The sequence below is a fragment of the Zootoca vivipara genome, chromosome 3, assembly GCF_963506605.1.
Source record: "Zootoca vivipara chromosome 3, rZooViv1.1, whole genome shotgun sequence".
NCBI classification, from domain to species: Eukaryota; Metazoa; Chordata; class Lepidosauria; order Squamata; family Lacertidae; genus Zootoca; species Zootoca vivipara.
In genome coordinates, this window is record NC_083278.1 from 43,449,146 (window position 1) to 43,465,545 (window position 16,400).

Consider the following 16,400-nt stretch of genomic DNA (forward strand, 5'->3'; position numbering starts at 1 on the left):
GTGTATGTTTTGTTGTGCTTTTGGAGCAATACTCAAAAGCAGACTAAACACAGCATTGCCAGCAGTGCTGTTGAGTCCGGTGAAGGACTTCTAGGTTATATCATGGGAAATGTCAGAATGACAAACCCTTGGCAGGAGAGGCAGAGGGACCATTTGAACAGGGCTCTGCCCTTGTCAGTCCCTTGGTACAGCACAAGGTGAAAGCCAAACTGCATGAACGTGATGGAGAGGGAATGGCGTGCTATGGCATATATCTGGCTTGAGAAGTGCTGATAGTAAATGAGGGTTGAAATATCAGAACCGAATGATTACATCTGCCTCATGGCACATAACATCCTCTGCGGAACTCCGCTTGCTGTGTTATCACCTGGGTTATTATTCACCAAATCACAGGAGTAAACACTGCAATATTTTTACGTGTTTCTTGACATCTCCATTCCCCCTTCCCTCTTCTCTCTGTACTAATGCATCCTAATATGTCAACTGCTTTTGAGTTACTGGAGAAAGCCTCTGTGAACCATATTGATTCACGGTGGGTGCTTGAGATGAAAACCAAAACAAACCCAGTGGGATCCTCCCAAGATTGTGTTCTTTACTGTGTTGGGAGGAAGCCAGTCTCCTCTCTCTCTCTCTCTCTCTCTCTCTCTCTCTCTCTCTCTCTCTCTCACACACACACACACACACACACACACACACACACACCCCTTCTACACACAGAGAGAGATAACTGATGAGAATCATATATCATAATGCAAAGAGAGCCAAAAGGATCCCTAAGGTCTCAGTAATACATTGTTAAACACTGGGATAAACAAAGAAGATTTAAAGAGACCTCTTAAATCATTTATACCAGCTATAAAGACCAAAGAGCATTTAACCTTCCTTTAATTTGGGAATCTGCTTTCCTTGTTCCATTTGGCAGGCACTTGATAAGGAGACTCCAGGAGGCAGAGCACTGCTCTAGTAATTTTGCTACAGCTTCTAAAGCTTGGTTTTTATATTCCTTTGGCAGATGGTTTTAATGTGGAGGTTTGGAGCCTTCATGACCTCCACCCAGAGCCCACAATCTAGTTCTAGTTCTGCACATTTTCTCCATTTTCTTTATTTCTGTGTTGAGTGGATGATTTATTAGATCAATTAGTGTACATTCTAGAAGCATTCACCACAATTCCCAAGGGACAAAATTCCAGGTGAAATTTCAATCTTGCATGGAGCATTTATTCATCAGCATCACATCAGACTTCTTCTCCCAATGCAGAGGAGCAAAACTTGAAACTGCTTTTGCATGGAAATAAACTGAAATGAAATCTTAAAGCAGATTGCATACTGGGTTTGCTGAATTATGTAAAACTGATTTTTCCACTGGATGAACCTGTTTTATATGTAATTGGTATTGCAAGAGATTTCTTTGAAAAGATCAGGAAGAGTAATTTTAAAAAACTACAATTCCCTTCAGATCCATGCAGTGTGGCCAATGGTCAGGGATTAGGGATGGAAGGACCTGTCAGTTTCAATTATCTCAGTTTCACATTTCTAGTCTTAAATTAAATTCTCCATATTTTACACTAATTTGTGATTTTTAAAAAAATCCACATGAAAATTAACCAGCATTTTAGTGTGAATTTCATTGTCATGTGCACTTTTGACCAATGTACATATTTTCACAAGCAATTTTCCCTAAGATAATACTGTCTGTTACCTTCACTAATATCTTCATTTTTTAAACACAGGAACGGGATCAATACCTGCTGGATGTCATCAGCCCAAAGGAGCACTTCCTAGTCAATAATTGTTAGTACCTTCTTACCAAACATTGTGTAACACAGCCATGATTCTGGGCCTTTAAGGCTATGTCCTTACCCAGTCTCTGCATTGTCTTTGCTTCCTCAAGCTGCTCAACTAACCAGAAAAGGAGCTGACAGGACTGAGGTATATAAAGCCATGCTGCTTGAGGCCAAATTTGTGGAAGAAAGGATTACTGCTAGCAAGGCTAGGTATTTACAGGATCCTCCTGGGGAGTCTTGGAAATATATCCATGTCAGTACATTATGGAGCAAAGTTTGAAGATTACCTGCTGGGCCTGTTTCTCTAGAGTGAAATATATAAATTGTATTCCACTCTAAGCTGAAATTTAGATCTTGCCACTACTCTCCCCTTCTGACCTCACCTCAGCATTCTGGCTCATTGTAACACAATGATGAACCATGTAATATTGCTTTTAGTGATGTATTGCATGATGGGGGTGTTAGAATCATTGGTTCCAGCGTCTACACTTTTTATTGTGAACATCCACATATACACTAGGGCTGCAAATGCATGCAATCTATCAATTGTCGATGAAAACTGACACAGTTGAGTGTCTAATGAGGCCTCAGTCCGAACCCTAATTACCTGGGAGCAAGCACTGTTGAACCCAATAGGAATGGTTAGGATTGTGCTGTAAGATTTCTTTGACAGCTCTAATGCACAGCACTGCAAACTGAAAATCACTTCCCCAAATATATACAGAGAGAGAGAGAGAGAGAGAGAGAGAGAGAGAGAGAGAGAGAGAGAGAGAGAGAGAGATCTTGTTACTTTCTGATTTAGAAGACCCTCTGCTCAATCCCAGATTACCATGGGTTGGTTGGTTGCATTGGTTTAGCTGCAATTATTGGGCTTCTCTACCCTCTGTGTTGTGGGTTTGAAGGATTTTAGGGTGGTGCTGTCATTGCTATTCATTTGATTTTATGTTTATATCTATTTGCTTAAGCTAGGGAACTTTTTCAGTCTGATGGCTGCGTCCCCAAATAGGCAACTTCCAGGTGGAGGGAGAAACAGCATATACCATTGATGGGTGAGGCACAAAGGAGGTGGAGCAACAGAGATGTCCCCCCCTTAGCTTTGTACAGTAGGCTACATTCCAGTCACACACAAGTTAGCGGTTTCTACACACACGTATCTTCATCCAGGCAAGCAAGAGTCATAAGTCACATCCTCCCCATGCATTTGAAGTGCACTGAAAGCACACGGCTTCCCATGCGAAACTGTAAGTCTGGGTACACTGTGGTTCACCGAGACGTACACTTCCCAGCACCATTAACAAACCACAGTTCCCAGAATTCTTTCAGAGAAGCCATGCACTTTAAATATGTGCTACCTGTGCTTTAAATGTATGGTATATGGATATACCTGGAGACTTGGAATGGGCTCTCATGGCTGAGGCTCTCTGCACTGTGCACACAGAGGACCCTGCTTATGGAGCAAAGTACAATGAATTAATGACATGCTCAGGTGGAGCATTGCCTTCATTATTATTTCACATGTTCCAGGATTAAGGCCAAACACATACCATATTTCAGGGCTAAACCTTGGTTCATCCTTGCTCTGATGGTCACAGAAGATCTACAGGTCAAGGGAAATGAGAACATAAAAAAGCTGCTGGATCACTTGAGTTTTTTTAAATCAGCTTTAAATATAGCTAAAAGAACAAAACACCGGGGGGGGGGGGGGAGATTAGATTCTATTGAATGTTAATGATTCTAATGATTAGAACAAGGGAACATCAGTCTGATGCCTTTAATTTCAAAACTTTACTTGTGTGGCTATTTCTTGACTCGTCACCAGAAGCGTGCCTTGAGTCTGCCCAATATAGAGCTGACTAAAAACACCAGGACTTGCTTATGGGAAATCACTTAGAGCTCCCAAGCCTCACAAGCACAAACAGGAAAGCGAAGCAGAAACAGAAATTTGGGGACATTCCAATATATATTTTAAACCTTTTCTCTATTGACATTCTTTTTAACATCACTCTGTCCCTGGCTTTGGACTGAATGGCCAATCAGTCTGCTATGTTTCTAACCAATGTTGCTTGAACAAATCTGAGTGTAAATATGCCTGGCCAAATTCAGGCAGTCTGCAGGGAGAATGTGCATAGGTATACTCATGCTACTCCCATGCCCATCACTCTCCATGTCTTCAAGAAGGAGCACCAAAAAGGGGAAAGGCTTGTGTAATTGTGGAAACTCATGTGTGTTTTGGAACCTCAGTTTCCCAGAACTGCAAATTGGGATGTGGAGGAAATCTAACAGATATGGAAACAGGAGTGGAAATTACCAACGTTTGCTAATTTACCCAAGTTGGGAACAGAAATAAATCCAGAAAATACGACTGGAATTCTATGTTGTTGTTTTTTCAGTTCACCCCAATGCACATTGCATTTCCTTTGCAATGAAATGAATAATGGTAATGGTGGAATAATGGTAATCATAATATAATTACATACATTTCTACCACAAGGGACAGCAAGATGAATCGTATAGTTTTTGTTGGAAACCAAACATCAGTGGAATGGAAACAGGACCATGTGATGGACATGGGTCAGAATGGAAATCATTGACTTCTTACATCCCTAGTTGCAAAACACACCGGTTGTTTTTCTGTGTTTCTTCTGTGCTTCCCCATTTTAGCCAAATCCATATTCTTGACATTGACTGTATCCTATCTAAGTTCCCCCCCCCCCCAGCTATTATCCTTGCTGTTTTTGCATTTCCCCTTAAGGTTTGATGATTATTCTGTCTCTCTTGCAGGTGCCCAAGCCTAAATGCTACACTGTAGATGGTTGGCAACTGTCTTTGCCAGGTGGTTTTCAACATGCATCAGGTACTCAGAGTTCCATTAACAAACAATGCCGCTACGATGCCTGTAATTCATCTTTATCTGTGGTGCATCTTGTCAAGAAAGGAGGAGAAGCCATACCTCTGCAGCTGTGAAATTTGGGATTTGTTTAATCCAGAATATGTAGCTTTCCAGAAAGGTGCTAGAACCAATCAGTTGCTTTTTTTATTTTGTAAAATGCCAAATGCAGAAGAGTTTGTGAATTACGCAGCTGCTAAGATTCCTTCTTCTGCCACAATGACTACAGGTTCTGGAGCCTGCTCCTCCATTCCATATGGGTCACCATACAATTATGGGTTGGGTTACAGTGGTGTCTATTTATTGCTTTTGTTCTTTTGAGTAACACTCTCAGTACAGTATTTCACAAGTAGGAATATGGATGCTGAAGCACATCTTAGGCTAAGAATCACTCTTCCTTTTCCCAGTTTCAAATGACTAGAGGCTCTTCTATGCTGGCTTTATTGTGTTTCCATATACGTTGCAAAACCCTAGTACTAATTAAGTCCCTGTTTCCAAGACGTATGTGGGAATATGAATGCGCAGACTGGCTAGAGCAGCAAAATAACCTGTTTGCTGAGCCCCACTCTCTTCCACTAGGGCGGCAAGTTGGAGAAAGAACATGGGGCTTCTGTACCTCTAACAGTTGTGCAGAAGAGGAGATCTCAGCAGATGACAAACTGATGAAATTCCTGCCTTTCTACAGTTATTAAAGGTGCTGGAGCCTTGTCTTCTGTTGTATCTGCCCACCCTACATCCCCGAAGCTGTAGACAATGTCTCCATTTGTATCATTTGTGTAGATGTAAACCCCACGTGAACAGGAACTCTTAAAATGGCCCCGTTCCTGCCTCTCTCCACCTGGCCTAGGACAGGGCCTGACAGGCTTCATAAGAGCTGCTGCTGCTGCTGCCCAGCAAGGACTAGGGTTTTGGGGAGGAAGTTTTGTCGCTGTTCTTAATATTAATTTTTTGTATCTTTATTTTTTATGTGGAAATTGTTCGGTTTGGTTATGTAGTTTTGGATGTGTTCTATTCATTTTTATGACTACTTTGCTATGTTTGTAACTATGTAAATCTTTACATATTGTAAGCCACCTTGAGCATTGTTTTAACTGTGGAAAGGTGCATAGCTGCCAAGTTATCCCTTTTTAAGGGATTTTCCCTTATGCTGAATAGGCTTCCTCGCGAGAAAAGGGAAAACTTGGCAGCTATGGAAAGGTGGCATACAAATATGAGGAGGAGGAGGAGGAGGAGGAGGAGGAGGAGGAGGAGGAGGAGGAGGAGTTGTGTATACAGTATCTGTTCTCAGTTTGGGGCAATCATAAAGATAGGGAGGAGATGGACATAGAGGACAGTCATTCTTTACTCCTTCCCCATCTATATGTTCATACAGGGGTATACCCACTCAGTCAGGGGGATCTATCTCTGTGGGGAAAACCCTACATGTGTAGAAATAGGCTCCTTCACGTTGATGCCCATCACACATCAGCTGGAGGTCATGGCCAGGTTGCCCATCAGTGTTGAGGAGCTATATACATTCCAGCTGGCAGCACAGGGTGTGTGCAGTATCCGTGGGTGCAAAAGTCTGAATTGCATCCCATACAGACGAATTTGTTAAGACTGAGCATGTCCATTTCCTCACATCATCTCACTCTATTACAGCTCTCAAAACTTGACTCTTGTTATAGCGCTTGAGAGTGATCTGCATATTAGCAATGCCCCAGGTCTGTACGTTCAATTCTCCTAGCACTAGTATCCATAGCAACACAAATGAAGTGCTTGACTACCTGACCAATTAGTTGTGTCCGCCATGGCATCCTCACCAAGATGTCAGGTTTTAAGAACAAAAATAATTAGTTCTCACATAGCAAATGTAATTTGAAACTGTGCTACCCTGCCTCTTTCAGAGATGGTTGCCGTTAGCCATCAACAGCAAGGCAAAGCCATGTAAAATCAGGACATTCTCCTTTCTTTATTGATGTCTTGCCTGTTTTACACAATGAGGTGTTTGGAAGGGATTGTCTTAATTTCTCATGTAATTTGCACTTCTGCCATGGCAACCCCACAGCAGAAGGTGAAGCAGGGATGGGGAACCTCAGGCCCATGGGAGCAAAAGTGGCCCAGTTGAAATGTGTTTGTGAGCTGTGATAATGCTTCTAGATGAAGGATAGAGAGGGATGTGTGACTGTGAAGAAACAAGCTTATTGTAAGAAGGTAAAATTCACATTTCATGCTCTGCCCAATTTTATTTCTTGTGCCACTCATCATTGCCATGTAGCCATTTGTGGTTAAATTCAACATCCAAGCAGTCAAACTCTCCGTTTCACAGAGGCCAGCCAGAAAATCTTCCTGTTTCTGGTACAAAGATACCACATTGCAAGCATCCCAGTATCCTTGTTCTGCTATGAAGAATTTGAGCCGGGCTTATAGGACTTACCAAGGATGATAATTTGTTATTCTGTTTACAGGATATAATTACCTTAACATTCACTGTAGCTCTTTCTTACGCAAAAAGATGCCTAAAAGAACATGATGTTAGAGATGTGTCTTTGATGGGAGCTTTTATACTGCTATTGAACATTTTATTGTTAAGAGCTTCAATTATGGCACACTTATTAAAACTTGTAGATGGACTTTTTATTGATTAAGAAGGCCTTTGCATGAAATACGACAATATTAGGGATGAGAAAAATCATTTTAGATAAAGGAAACATTGATCTGAGTCTTTGACTGAAGCTTGAAGCACATACCAAATGAAATGCTGGCATGTTCAAGTGATCCCCTTTTCACATTAATCTCTGGTTTTGCTTTATTAGTTGACCAGAATCAATCTCTTGAAGTATGTGGCAAATTCATATTGATTGCAGTAGGTTCAGTTTGCGCCTTCTCACAGTACTTGTCTTCTTATAATTTCCAAAGCCTTAGATGTGTTAGTCTCTTGCAGACGAAACAACATGAGGGTCTTGTAGTGCCTTAAAGACTAATACATTTGTTACTGCGTAAACTTTTTGTGGATTACAATCCACTTCATCAGATGCACGATGCTTTATCCTTAGTTACAAGTTTATATATGGTTGGCCTGGAACAAAACTGTAAACCAGGCATCCCCAAACTTCGGCCCTCCAGATGTTTTGAACTACAATTCCCATCTTCCCCGACCACTGGTCCTGTTAGCTAGGGATCATGGGAGTTGTAGGCCAAAACATCTGGAGGGGCGCAGTTTGGGGCGGCCTGCTGTAAACTGTGATTTTTCAATTCCTCCTGACCTCAATGTACACAATCCTGAAAAACCCAAACCAAGTGTATATATTACTGTAACTGAGGAAAACACTGTTGGGATCCACAGAATGCTGTGTGAAATAGTAAGTCTGCAGGCCTGAGTGTACTAGTAAAGTGAAACTGGCTGATGCAATACTTTCTGTAGAAGTGCTGGGTCAGAATGACTCGGCAGTAATGTGCTGTCAGTTGATTGGTTGTCAGTGGTTTAAAAGGGAAACCTATCCAGCAATGTTGGTGGTGGTGTTGTAGAAGGGTGTGGTCAGTGAGAGGTTTAGAGAGTGTATGAACTGCTTGTGTATGAACTGCCTGTAGATATTTGTATATAGCTCACAATAAATATACAGCACTAAAGAAACTGGAACTCTTAACATCTCTGCTAAAGCGCCGTGAAGAAATTCGCGACAGGGTTATGGGCCCAGCACGCTTCCGCTGCGCAAGAGTCCAGGTAGCAGTTGTCTAGCCGTGAGGAGCTGGAGGTGAGCTGAAGGTATGGAGCAGTCCAGAGCTGGCGTGTTGCTAGAGAAGCTGACGGCCACAAACTACAGCGTCTGGTCGGTCCGCATGCAACACTTCCTCAAGCGTGAGGGTTTGTGGAAGGTGGTGGAAACTACGCCACAGTCCCCTGAGGAGGATTGGGACGATGATGAGAAGCTGGCACAAGCAGTGGCCGAGCTAGAAAAGGATGAGAGAGCACTGTCTACTATTGTTCTTGGAGTGGACGATAGCCAACTTGTCTACGTAGCAGATAAGGTGACGGCGAAGGAGGCGTGGGATGCACTCAGGGCTGTCCATGTGCGTGAGACAGCTGGTTCACTGATAACGCTGACCAGGAGAATGTACCGGTGTCGGAAGAAACCGGGCGACTCTCTGGTAAACCACCTAAATTTCCTAACAGGCTGTTTCCAGGAGCTAGCCTTAAGAGGGAAGCCAGTGGGGGAAGAGGACAAAGTTTTCATAGTCCTGAGTTCCCTTGACGACAGCTATGATATGCTGGTCACTTCTCTCGAGTCGGTGGAGGCTGATAAGCTGACCCTGGAATACATCACCGGGCGGTTGTATGCAGAGGAGGACAGGCGTGCCGAGCGAAAGATGACCTCAGCACAGCTGTTGGAGCATCCCAGAGGGAACAACAGCCGGGAGGAGCAGAGGTGCCAGCAGCCAGAGAATCAGCCAGGAGGAGCTGCTGCAGCCCAGCCGGTGGTCAACAAAGTAAAAAGGTGTTTTTGCTGCAAGTCCAGTGGACATCTGCTTCGGGACTGCCCGAAAAAACACCAAAAACAGCAGAAGCACAGGAGGCAGCAGAGAGAGTCTACCGCCTGGGTGTCTGCAGATGGTCAAGAAAATGAAGAGCTGTGGGTTCTGGACAGTGGAGCTTCTCAAACTTTTTGTAAAAGAAAAGCATTGCTGACTGATGCTAGGGCTTCAAACAAAAAACATGTAAGTCTTGCTACAGGCCAGAAAGCTAATGTGGTTTGTGAGGGGGAGGTTGTGTTCCCACAACTGGGACACACATTCAGGAATGTGTTGTGTGTGCCTAGTTTGCAAAACAATCTCCTAAGCATTCCTGACTTGGCAAAAGCAGGCTTTGAAGTAAACTTTGTGGGAGACCAGTGCCAGATAAAGCAAAATGGGGCAGTGTTGGCAAATGCTGACCTTAGAACTAATATGTATGTATTACGGAGTGAGTCTAAGGTTGCAAATGTGCAAAATGTCCCAACCCACAATATGTGTATTCATCTCCTGCATAGACGCATGGCTCATGCTAGCTTTAAGGTGCTGAACAAAACGTTGGAGTTGTGTGGGGGGATGAAAAACATTAAGAGTTGTAGTAAGTACTTGGACTGCAATATTTGCAAGGAAGTTAAGAGTAGGGCTTGCCCAGTAGCAAGAGCAAGCCAGAGAGAAACCAAAAGACCACTGGAGTTGATTCATGCCGATGTAACAGGTCCTTTTCCACCAAGTGTCTCCCGTAATAAGTATTGTTTAATTCTGGTGGATGACTACTCTAGGTTTGGCTGGGTCTACCCATTAAAGCAAAAGTCTGAAGTGCCCCAAACTTTGAAGTTCTGGGTAAGAAGGGTAGAAAGGCAACTTGGCCAAAAGGTGTTTTCTATTCAGACAGACAGGGGAGGTGAATTTATGGCAAACTCTCTAAGAGACTGGTTGCGAACCCAAGGGATTAAACATAGGCTTGCCAATGTGGCAACTCCTCAAGAGAATGGTGTAGCAGAGCGTAGGGGAGGAGTTTTGCAGACACAAATGAAAGCATTGTTAGCAGATGCAGATCTTCCAATTAAATATTGGGCTGAGAGTATTAAAACAGCTAATTATATTGGGAATCGCCTATGGTCAAGTGTATTAGATGATATACCCTACAAGGTTCTCTATAACAAAAGTCCCAGTTTGCAACATTTGAGAATCTTTGGAACAAAGGCATGGGTGGATATACCTGTGAAAAATCGAAGAAAAGGTGGAAAAAGAGCACAGCAGTTGTTATTTCTTGGGTATGAAAGTGGAACAAAAGCTTACCGGTTTGAAAACGATAAAAACCTTTTGAGTTTTAGTCGGTCAGCCAGTTTTAATGAGCAAAGAAATTGGCCCAAGATACATGCAAACCAATTGCCAGAAAGTGTTTTACTGCCGAGTGTATCTGATAAGGCAGTTGAAACAAAGCTAAAAATTGGCAGCTCTCCCAGAAAAATTGAAAGGGAGGAGGTAAAGACTGAGCAACTTTCTCCAACTACTCGAGTGGAGCAAGGGGAAAAAGAAAGTGTAACCAGGACAGGAGGAGGTAAATCTCCAGTGTCAATCCACCTCAAAAGCAGTCCTGAAGGTAGCCCAGGGAGTGAGATTAATCAACCTAGGAGGTCTGAGAGAAGTAATAAAGGTCAACCTCCAGCCCGTTATGGGTTCACAGACAGCATAAACCAGGTGTGTGTAATTGAGCCAGAAAGCTTTGAAGAACTGCAAGAGTTACCTACTCTAGAGAAAGAGGCGTGGTTAAAGGCAATGCAGGCAGAGTATGACTCTTTGCTAAACAACAGTGTGTTTGTACCTGCTGAATTGCCTAAAGGTAAAAAGCCCATAAGCTGTAGATGGGTTTTTAAAGTGAAAACGCTGGCTGATGGTAGTTGCCAAAGGAAAGCCAGGCTAGTTGCCAGAGGCTTTACACAAAAGAAACTGATTCACTATGATGAAGTCTTTGCCCCAACAACAAAATCTGAAACAGTAAAATCAGTTTTAGCAATGGCAAGCCTGAGGGGGTTAAAAGTTAATCATTTTGATGTTGCCTCAGCATATTTAAATGCTCCCATTGATGCAGAGGTGTATTTGCAGCAAATACCAGGTTATGAGCTGGAAAGAGGCAGCATGGTATTAAAGCTGCAGAGGGCACTATATGGTTTACACCAAAGTGCACGTCTATGGCATGAATGCATAGACACAACTTTGAAAAAGATAGGATTCAAACAAAGCCTGGCTGATTCCTGTTTATATTCAGCAACAGTACAAGGAAGCGTTTGTTATTTACTTTTGTATGTTGATGATATTTGTCTAATAACAACTGCACAAAAGCAAGTGTCTTGGTTCATGAACAACCTAGGTAACAAGTACAAACTGAAGCATTTGGGAGAAATCCAAAATTACTTAGGAGTAGAGGTTCAGAGGAATGAAGAGGGTGTCTACTCCCTAAGTCAGAAGGAAAAGATTGAAAAATTACTGAAGACATATGGAATGGAAAGGGCAAATGAGGCTGACACTCCCATAACTACACAGTATAAAAATGAACCAGAGGGGCAAAAATGTGAGAATGCAACAGCATTTCATTCTTTGTTGGGTTCTCTGTTATATTTAAGTTGCTGGACGAGACCTGACATAACATTGGCAGTGCACATGTTAAGCCAAAGAAGTGCAGACCCAGCTCAGAGAGATTGGGTAGCACTTAAAAGAATCCTGAGGTATCTGAAAGGCACAAAAGATTACAAACTGGTGCTAGATACAGGGTGTGATCAACAAGTATATGCATATGCTGATGCCAGCTGGGGAGACAGAGAAAATGGAAAATCTACCACTGGCTATGCCATATATATTGGAAATGCCCTGGTTCAATGGAAAAGCCTCAAGCAAACGTTTGTTGCCACAAGTACTTGTGAAGCAGAGTACTCAGCCATAAGCGAATGTGTGTCACAAATAGAGTGGTTTGCTTGCCTAACAAAAGAACTAGGAATACCTTCAGAAATGCCAATCACTGTGCTCAGTGATAACATGGCAGCACAGCAGCTTGCCAACCAACAGAACTTTAAGAGCAAAAGTAAACATATTGCAATAAGATATGGCAATGTTAAAAATGCTTTGGAAAGAAATGTGTTAAAAGTACAACATTGTAACACAAAATGTAATGTGGCAGACTTATATACAAAATGTTTGGATGCTTCTAAATTTCGAGACTTAAGAGAATTGTTAGGTCTCAAGCCTTTGACTTAAGGAGGAGTGTTGGGATCCACAGAATGCTGTGTGAAATAGTAAGTCTGCAGGCCTGAGTGTACTAGTAAAGTGAAACTGGCTGATGCAATACTTTCTGTAGAAGTGCTGGGTCAGAATGACTCGGCAGTAATGTGCTGTCAGTTGATTGGTTGTCAGTGGTTTAAAAGGGAAACCTATCCAGCAATGTTGGTGGTGGTGTTGTAGAAGGGTGTGGTCAGTGAGAGGTTTAGAGAGTGTATGAACTGCTTGTGTATGAACTGCCTGTAGATATTTGTATATAGCTCACAATAAATATACAGCACTAAAGAAACTGGAACTCTTAACATCTCTGCTAAAGCGCCGTGAAGAAATTCGCGACAAACACTTCATGCATCTAATGAAGCAGACTATAGTCCACAAAAGCTTTTGCCATACATTCATTATTTGTTTAGGTTTCTTTTAAAATTTATATTCCACTTTCTTTACACAGGCAATCCAAGGCAGCTAACAATAACTAATATGGTAAGAGTAGTACGTAGTAAGGGGGGGGACCAAAGAAGATTTTAATTAAAGTATTTTAATTAAAGTCTTTGTTTCCTAACAGCAGACAAAATTAAGAGGGTGGGAGGAGCAGGAGCAGCAGGGCATGTTGAGAAGCCCACAGCCAGCCATCAGATTATGCAGAGCATTTCCAGACTGTCACTATTTTCAGGTGGGGTTCAATTATATTCTGGCAAGTTCAGGTTGCATAATTATGCTTGATTGAGAGGTTCCGCAAAACAAACCCACTTCCCCAAAAGAGCCTCTCCCTTTCCCCCCCACTTTTTTTCTATTTGCAATAATGAAAGCTACATGAAAATGAAAGGGACAATGCCCTGGGAAATGTGGGGTAACATATGTTTTGATCTAACCTTCCTGCAAGCAAATCAGAAAAATGTTCCTTAAATAGCCGATGTCATATAATCTAGGTCTTCTTTGTAAGGGCATTCTAAATGGGCAAGGAAGGGGGATCATAAGGAAGGAGGTGGTCCGTTATTTTAATGAGCCTACCAAACTGCACAGCAAACACAGGATATATGTTTAGGTCCCAGTGGACCACCAGAATAGTGAAGTATGTTTGACTTCTTGGCTCACAAACTATGCACACTTCATATGAACAGTTCACATCTGTAGTAGCGGGGTTTGAAAACTTGACCCCCACCTAGCAATGTTATTGCTAGAAACTCACACAAGTTCTTTGTTTATTAAAATGTTTTTGATTTGCTCAATATTGATGCAGCTAACACGTTAAGGTAGAGAAAAGCAGTGTTCCAATCCCCTGGATGAACATGGGCCTCATCCCATATTAATTAATCTCTCATATTATTATATATATTATATATATATAATATATATAATATAATATATAATATATTATATTATATTATAATATAATATATAATATTATAATATATAATATAATATATAATATTATATAATATATATTATATATATTATATTATATATATATATATTATTATATCATTTATATTATTATATAATATAAAATATTAATATTAATTAATCTCTCATATTATGTATTCACATTACACATGGTCAAAAATATTTTTGAAAATTCCGTATCAGGTGCTGACATCTGGTGGCTGAAATGACCCCCGCAACAAGAGGGCCACACTCTCATTAGGGGTAAATCATCAGGCATCTTCTTAATCAAACGGCATTTTTCACTTTAACTGTGTATTATCAGCAGATCTATAGATCTGTGGGTGCCACAGTCAACCTAAAATGTGACAATGGGTTCTTGATTCAGCTGGTGTCCATTATTTCTGGTCTGGTTTTGCAGAAAGGGCAGGCAAGAAAGAACGCTGGGGGAAATACCAATAAGTTATTTAAACCATAACTTTTGGTGCATCAGGGAAATTTTCCCAAAAGAGGAACACTGCCTCCAAACACCACTGTGTTAATACCATTGCCTGTATCTTATCAGATGGAGATGCAATATGCATCTCATGACCGTGGTACAAATTCTCATGAACATTAGCAAAAAACATTGGGGATATTTATCAAATAAGTTCTGCACCTTATTGGCTTCACCCGACCTCATTAATTGATTTCTACCAGAAATTAATCTGAAGTTGTGGTATCAGCAGCAGGCAAGGCACTCGGGTGCACCTCTTGTGCTCATTACTAAAATATGCTAGGAAGTCCTTCAAATTTCGTTGTAAAAGTAACTGATGCAATTAATAAAAATGCCAAGTTAATTGATACATAACTCTACTTCATAGCAACACTGTAGACATTCTGGTAAGTGAAGGATTTTTAGGCAGGACTTCTCCCCTCTCCCCCCCCCCTCCCCACCTTGTCAAATTTCACCAAGAATGTTATTTGTACTGTAATCTTACAGTTTAGTGCTGTTACCCTTATGCTGTAAGTCACTCTGGGTACAATATTAGAAGATAACAAATAAATAAGTAAACTTGAGGATCACCTTACGCCACTTGGCTGCTTCAGTCTACGGAACTGGCAACTCCTGCCACAGAATACCCATTTGCATTTGCGAGGAATCAATCCTTCTGGGTGGCAGCACTTAGTCTTTGGAATTCCCTGCCCATTAATATTAAGCAGGAGGCTTCATTGTATTGCTTTTAGCACCTGCTAAATAGGCAAACCCTGTCCAGACATGTAATTTCTACAAGCAATTTGACACGTAATGTTCTTTGTTACCTTTATTTCAAAGCTGCTGCTTTTAAAAGATATTCTGATACCGGTAATACCAATTGTTGTACAAAGCCCACTAAGTTGCAGCAAAAGAGTTGTGCAAATGATTGTGGCTTTGGCTTTGCTATTGAATGGGAGAAGGGTTCTATCAATATGGAACAACTGCCCAAAATGGCATGTTTGAATATGATGCACGGGGAGTGTTGTTAATAAAGGGCCTCTCAGTGTCAAAGAGCAATTTACGCAGTAGGCATGCTTACTGTGTGTGCAAGAGCCTGCAAAGGATGTCCTAAAGTTTGATTGGAAAATGAAATGTTGTCCCATACCAGGGAAGCGTGGGCAGTTTCTACTGTTCACCATGTGCCAATTGATTTATCAAAATGCATTTTCCTTCCACCATTACAAGACATACAGCAGGGGTGGCCAACATGGTGCTCTCTGGATGTCATTGGACGACAGTTTTCAGCAACCCCCAGCCAACATGGCAAATGATGTGGGATGATGGGAGTTGCAGTCTAACAATGTGTGGAGATGGTTGGAATAAGCAACACTCCATGATCCATACCCACTGTAGAGAGAAGAAAAATCCACTAGGAACAGAAAGTGAGTTGTGAGCCTGGTTTCTCATTCATGTTTCCTCCCTTGCTTTTGCTCTAATCAGCAATGGCTGGGGTTGTTAAATGAAAGATCCAATTTAAACTTTTCAGGTGTGTCTGTTTTCCTTGTGGTGAGACAAAAAACCTACTCTGCAACTGATTACTGCTGGCATAATGAGTGAGATACAGCATGCAGTGGAGACATAGTCTCTGCCCATGAAGTTCTCAATATTGGCCCTCAGAAGGTATGAACTCTGAAGTTACATGTTTTGAAATCCACTGGTCTAAAGTATGAATGTGATGAGCAGGACTGTTTTCAGTTTATGTGGGGGGGTTTTCAGCCTTTCAAAAGTCATTTTGTTTTGTTTTGTTTTGCTTTTGTTCCACCTTGTAACTATTTCAGTGGGAAAACAAGAATTGTCAAAGCAGAGAGAAGCTGAAATGACAGTACCCTGAGAACCAAATGCAAAAGAAGGAGAAAAAATCGTGCAGTTTCACTGAAACAAGAAGGAATTAATGCTCTGAAAAAATCAAAAGGAGAAATAATGGTCTCCCGCTGGATACATTGCACTTTGGCTATGGAATGCATTCTGCTCCATACCTGATCGTTTATTCTCCTGATTTATGCATTCATTCATAAAAGGGAGATTGTTTGCCCTTCATATTTTCTTTCTGTCACTTCCCACTTAAACACTG